The sequence below is a fragment of the Hibiscus syriacus genome, unplaced genomic scaffold, assembly GCF_006381635.1.
Source record: "Hibiscus syriacus cultivar Baekdansim isolate YM2019G1 unplaced genomic scaffold, ASM638163v2 tig00111002_pilon, whole genome shotgun sequence".
NCBI lineage: Eukaryota > Viridiplantae > Streptophyta > Magnoliopsida > Malvales > Malvaceae > Hibiscus > Hibiscus syriacus.
Genome location: NW_024062948.1, coordinates 1,637,350 through 1,644,280, shown reverse-complemented (window position 1 = coordinate 1,644,280; position 6,931 = coordinate 1,637,350). Strand labels below are relative to the sequence as shown.

The following is a 6,931-nucleotide window of genomic DNA, read 5'->3' as shown; positions in this document are numbered from 1 at the left end:
GGTTGAGAAAGTCGAGCCACTCTAAATTGTTGTGCAAATAATTTCTATTTTCTGCAAAAGCTTTCACCAAACATTTTATTGCCAATTCACCCCCTCTTGGTTAATTCATTGATCGATTAACTCAACAGTTATAGTTTGGTTTCTTTCCGAGCAACTTCTCACTAGGTGACACTCCCTGCAACACCTTAGTAGGTAATTTGTTAATCAGTTGAACAACAACAATAACAGCATATGACCAGTACTCCATTGGTAACGATGCTTGTGCCAGCAACACCAGTGCCATTTCAACCAAATGTCTATGCTTCCTTTCGACAATGCCATTCTGCTCAGAAGTGTGAGGGCACGATAACCTGTGAATAATTCCAGCTTTGGCTAGTAGTGGTGAGAGGCTGCGAAACTCACTACCTCAGTCACTCTGCACTACTTTAATAAAAGTACTGAATTTAGTTGCCACATTTTTTTTGAAACAACAAGAAAACTTCAGTGGCTTGAGACTTATGTCTTAATAAGTAAACCCATGTATGTCGAGTGCATGCATCGACAAAGGAAGCATAAAATCTAAATCCATTCGAGGATACACGTGGAGGTCCCCATAAATCAGTAAAGACAAGTTGAAATGGAGTATCATAAGATGTTTGATCGCTCAAAGGGTAATTTGTGGCTTTTGCCCATATGGAAAGCACTATAAGTCTTATTTACATTTGAGGTAATTTCTACATTGAGTTTTTTAGTAATTTGCCTTAATTTGTTACTAGAAGGGTGACCAAGTCTTCGATGCCACAGCTCTTCAATCTTAGTAGATGCATCAAAACTAACATCAGTAGTAATACACACATCTGCTCTTGTTGTCTTACTTGTCACAAATGAGTAAAGCCCTCCAGATTCTTCACCATTCAAAAGCACCTGCTTAGTAACCTCATCTCGTACACAACAACTACTGTCATGAAACTCAAAGAAGATGTTGTTGTCCCTAGCAAGCTTCAAGACCGAAAACAAGTTTTTTGTTATATGAGGGACATGTAACAGATCATGCAACATCAGTACTTTAGATGCAGTAGGTAAACTTGAATTACCAATGAATCGAATGTCTAAAGAGTTACCATTACCAACTGTGAGTTTACGTGGGCCATGGAAATCAGTAGTGTTTGCTAGATTCGTTCTATCGGGGGCGACATGGTAAGTGGCACCCGAGTCCACCACCCAACGCTTAGAAGTTGCAGTAGCAACATTTACTTGAGAGTATGTTTTCATATGAGAACAACACTCAGCGCTCTGACTAACAATGGCAGAGGAGTAACTGCTTGAGGAACTATCCTTGGAACAAGTATAATTATTGGTTGAGACACAAGTAAAGTCCACATAAAACCTGTACCAACAACGATTAACCAAGTGTCCTAGCTTCCCACAGAGCTGACACTAAACACGTGTTCGATCTCGCCCTCGACAACCATTTCTTGCACCAGACACTCCACGACCAGACCTGTTCTATTGGCGAGTAGAAGGCCCATGATAAACCTCACCATGTGCATAATTTGCACTCAGAGGCAAGTTGTCCTGCTATTCATCAAATCCAGCAAGTTGTACCTCAGCATCCAACAACATTGCATGTATGTTATCTATGGAGAGTGCATCTTTCATTGTTGAGACAACAACCATAAATGGATGATACTCCCTAGGAAGATGTCTCATAATGCTTACTATTTGTTCAACTAGGGGAACATTACTCCCACATGAAGCAAGGGTATCACAGACTTCGTTAATGTGCGTTAGATACATTCGCATACCGTCATTCCCTTTTCTTATAATTATAGTTTATAGTGTAAACTCATGATTGACATAGTTGAGCGATTTATCAAAAACTTGAGTACAGTTTCCCAAACTGCATCAGTTGTTTCAGTACCAACAAATTATGGTAAAAGTTACATGCTTACAATTGATAATAGCCAAGATAGTAGAGCACTGTCTTACGCGATGATATCTTCATATGCTTCATTCGCTTGAGTCTCACCATTTGCACCAAGAATTATCATAAGTGGAGGGGAAACACCTCCAGTTAACAGCCGCTCCAATCGATGGCTCCTAACCGTGAGCAAGATTTGTTGTATTTCGTAACAAGAAGTTGGTTTCATCAAGAACCACATTAACCTTCTTGTTGGTGAAACCTCGAGGAGTATTGGAGATGAAATCCATGATCAAGCAGTACTTCAACAAGGTTTAGATCACACGCGGAAGCAAGAAGGTATGATCCCAAGATCAATGGCAAATGATACCATATTGGGAATGTAGTAAATGAATATAGTTTTGTATATTGAATATTAGAACTCTACCATGAATACAAGATTGATGCTGCTTATATACTGCAGCAGCTCCTAACAACTAATGTAACAACCTTAACTAAACAACTAATAAAACAGACATCCTAACAACTTTAGCTGCTATAACAACTTCAACTTCAGGAAGCTTCTAACTACACTGCTAATGATCCCATACAGTATGAGCTCGTACACACAATATTATTAACAACTGACTTAGCATGCTAACATCACCAAACATGGTTACATTATTTTAAGATTCGTCATCATCATTCATATTTTTTCAAAAATATTTATGCGAAATAAAAAAATCTTAATTTAATCTCTTTGAATCACTTTTGATTCAGTATAATTTGATCATAAAAATTTACTTATATCAAACTTGACCAAAACTCAAAACTATCCTAAACTTGACTAGATTTAAATCGAAAAACAAAGATAAAATAAAAAATTTAGCGTGGAAGGGACTTATATAAAATTATAAATTTTTCGTCGGATCAAAGCTAAAAAATTTAAAATAGTTTAAATTAAATTATTATTTTAACAAGGGACGTGGGATGCATTTAACCCTTTGTTAGATACGATGGTATGTAATAACCTCGTCCGAAATATAGGTGAAGTTTGGCTATATACTTAACTGACACCGCCATTAATAGCTAAAACCAGACATTGCTGTTGTAACTATCACCGGAATCGAAATTATTAACATCCATCGCAACCTTCGAAACTGTACCATTTCGACTCCACTCAAAGCCACCGGCATAGCCAACTAAACGAAACAAACCCGCAGCACAAAACCACACTATCCATCGCCATTGCCATTGCCAGGAGCAGCAGCAGCAATAATAATTTCGAATCGGAGCTTTCTTCCGTCGTTTCTCCCTCTGGTTCCACCAATGTCCGCCGCGGTTGTTAGTTCCCTTGTTTTGGTTCTTCTCACTCTTATTCTTCACCCCAACTTTTGTTTCTCTCAACCCGACGCCGATCCCCTCCTCAAGTTCAAGAAATCGTTGAAGAACGGCGATTCGAAGTTGAAGAATTGGATCCCAAACTCGTCACCTTGTTGGAGAAAATGGGTTGGCGTCATGTGCGCTGGTGAAACCATCATCGGTCTCCATTTGACGTATCTTGGTCTCTCAGGTTCTATCGATGTCGAAGCTTTGTCAGCTTCGTTGCTTGAGAACCATTCGTCTGGTAAAAGAACGCCTTCACCGGACCGATCCCCGAGTTCAATAAACTCAGGGGTTTAAAGGCTATTTACTTATTGGACAATCATTTTTTCGGTGAGATACCGGTTATGTATTTCGGATCGATGGGAAAATTGAAGAAGGTGTGGCTGAATGAAAACAAGTTAACGTCGAATATCCCAAGCTCATCGATTCAACTATCCCACCTGGTGGAATTGCATTTAGAAGGGAATCAATTTTCCCGAAAAATCCCGGAGTTGAAATACCCGGATGTGCTTAAATCACTTGATTTAAAGGATAATAAACTGAAAGGGAACATCCCGGAAAGTATGTCCAAGTTCAAAGCTTCGACATTCGGAGGGAAAGTTAAGCTTTGTGGGGAGCAACTTAAGAAACCCTACGCTGATCTTTCAGATAAACCCACTCCACTTTCCACCCCTACCATAATCGTAACCTACGTAATTTTTATCGTGGTATTTTTTTTCGTGATAATCAACATTGCCTCGACGATGGAGGAGAGAGATGAATATTTGAGGAACCTAACAAATTTTAGGGAAACTTTAAAGAATGTGTACGTCAGGTCCGGCTCGACTCGAAAGAAATCGATAGAGTTGAGTCATAAGTATAGTTCGAATAGTTTAAGCTTTAAGATCAAACGAGGGTTACAGAAAGGAAACAAGAATAAAATAAATGATTTGATAACGGTGAAGGAAGAAAAGGGTGCCTTTGGATTTGAAGATTTGATGAAGGCAGAGGCAGAGGTACTTGGAAACGGTCAATTGGGGTTGGCATATAAGGTCGTGCTCGAGAACGGATTGGCAGTGGTGGTGAAGAGGATGAGAGAGATGAATAAGTTGGAGAAAGATGAATTCACAGTCGTAATGAAACGATTCAGAGAATTTAAGCACCCAAACGTTTTGACGCCATTGGCATTCCATTTTAGAAAAGAGAAGCTTATTATTTTAGAATATATGCCTTGTGGTATCTTGTCATATGCCTTGCATGGTATGTTCATCTTCATCTTTCAGGTTAATTGCATCTAAGGTTCTAAAATTAATATTCAGATTTGATATATAATATGTTTAAAATAAGCAAATCAAATTTTAAAAATGTATGTATATATTAGATTCAAAGTTCTTCGTACAATAGATATACACATGGTTAAAATTTGATCACGTGTTTTGAAATTTGGAAAACGAATTGAGGACGTTTAGTGTAATTAATCCCTTTTTTATGCAGGCGATCGGGGATTGTTTCATGAAAGATTGAATTGGCAAAATCGTTTAAACATCATCAGAGGAATCGCCAATGGACTTGGTTACATCCACACACAGTTAGCAGCCAACGTTGTTCCCCATGGCAACCTCAAATCTAACAATGTTCTTCTCACCGAAACCTATGATCCACTACTAAGCGATTATGGCTTCCACCCATTTGTAAACTCTGACAAATTCGTCCGAGGATTGCTCGCTTTTCGATCCCTAGAATGTCTCCAAAATCAACAACATGCCTCTTCCAAATCCGATATTTATTGTCTAGGCATTGTCATCCTCGAAACTAGGGATTCAAATCGCGATCGTGTTTTTGGTCATTTAGCGTTTATTGCGATTTCAGACATAGCAGACACTATTGCGGCCATAACGGACATTATTGCGGGTATATCGGAAGGCAACGCTATAACTATTTCGTAGGCACTATCGCTGTCGTAGACCGCTATTTAAAACCCTGCTCGAGATCTTGACCGGTAAGTACCCTTCACAATATTTGAACGATTGAATCGATATCATGTAATGGACGTAGTCTTCGATATCAGAGAAGCATGGAGAAGAGTTGTTTGACCCTGAAATATTGTCAAGTGATCTAGCTTCGATTGATCAGATGGTCAAAATCATCCAAATCGGAGTTTCTTGCACTAAAAGTTAATCCAATCAAGATTAAGCTTGAGCGACGTTATTAATAATATTCAAGATGTTAATTAACCTTGATCAACCATGCATGTTGAAGTTGAAAATTGTCAAATACAATATATATGTTTATGCGAAAGTCGACTCTCAACGTCGGGTACCCTGATGATGGTGTTGAGGACTAAGAGATTAAAAATGGTCGACTTGATATGTCTTGATATGTCTTGATATGCCTTGAGAACTTGATAACTAATGTTGTTGATCCTGGTCATTGAAACGTTTCAAACTCGAGAATTTTGGAGTCTATTTATTTTAACTGAGAACAATTTTTGATAAATAATTTCTTAACAATAAATTATATTTTCTAAAATGTTTAATACAAAAAATCAGGGTCTAAACTATATAATTTTTTTATGTTTAAATAATTTTGTTAGAAATATGTGCCTAATGTTTTTCTATTACATTTTTAGGTCTTACTAAAAGAACCAGTAAGTAGCACATTTATATTTTTTTCGAATTCTCACTTAAAAATAAAATTTTATTAAAAATATATTTTTAAAAAATCTGAACGTGACTTGTGTATAGGGATGGAAACAAGTTGGATTAGGGTAAGACTTTTTATCATGATCCGGTCCGAAAATTGTCATCCCTTCATGTGTCACTTAATGAGTTTTTTTAACGATATACACTTAAAAGTGTAATAGAGAAAACATCATACAACTATTTTTTATGAAAAGTTCTTTAAATATCAAAAAATAATTATGAGTATAGTTTAATCAATTATTTTAATATTAAGCCTCTCTAAATAAATTCAAAAATAATTTAGTTGTTCTTGAATGACTCTTACAAATCAATTTCCTCTATTTTATAAAACTTTTCAAAAAATTATTCAATAAAAAATCCAAAAATAATTTAGTTATGCCTGAGTGATTATGTATAAATCAATTTCCTCTAAATCGATTTAATAATTTAAGTCTTTGGGCTTAATTGGGTTGGAATTGGCTAGTAGTTTCAGTTCTACCTGAGAGGTAAATGAGTCTCGTGGATTTAATAATTTAAGTGTTTGGGCTTAATTGGGTTGTAATTGAACCCATTCTATACGAGGCCATAGATATAGACGTAGTACTCAGTAGTAACTCAATTTTAAATTATAACTCTAGATCTAGAGTTAAGCCAATTAGTTCCTCTAGAAATATATTTGGATACTTGCAAATAGTCAAAATCTCTTCCAATTTAATCTTTTGAAGCTTGAGTATCCACTACGTTAACTAAGAAAGGTTGACAACCTTGTAGCAATAACTTCTTAGCAGTTACCAATGAAATCAAATTAGATAATGGATTGACCCTCTCACAAACCACTATGATCTCAAAACCTTCTATGTCTTTCATAGTCAATCATTTTAAGCGACAGTCCATAATGGCATGATAGGGAGACAACCAATCTATTCCCAAAATTAACTCGAATTGTTCAAAGGGTAATCTCATCATGTTCACTGAGAATTCATCTCTTTGAAGTTTTAACGGATAG

General features: G+C 36.6%; 1 pseudogene; it reads left to right on the top strand.

Annotated features, from left to right (window-relative positions):
- The first annotated feature begins 3,208 nt into the window (after positions 1 to 3,208).
- LOC120149374 lies at positions 3,209 to 5,478 on the top strand (annotated as a pseudogene).
- Positions 5,479 to 6,931: the final 1,453 nt, after the last annotated feature.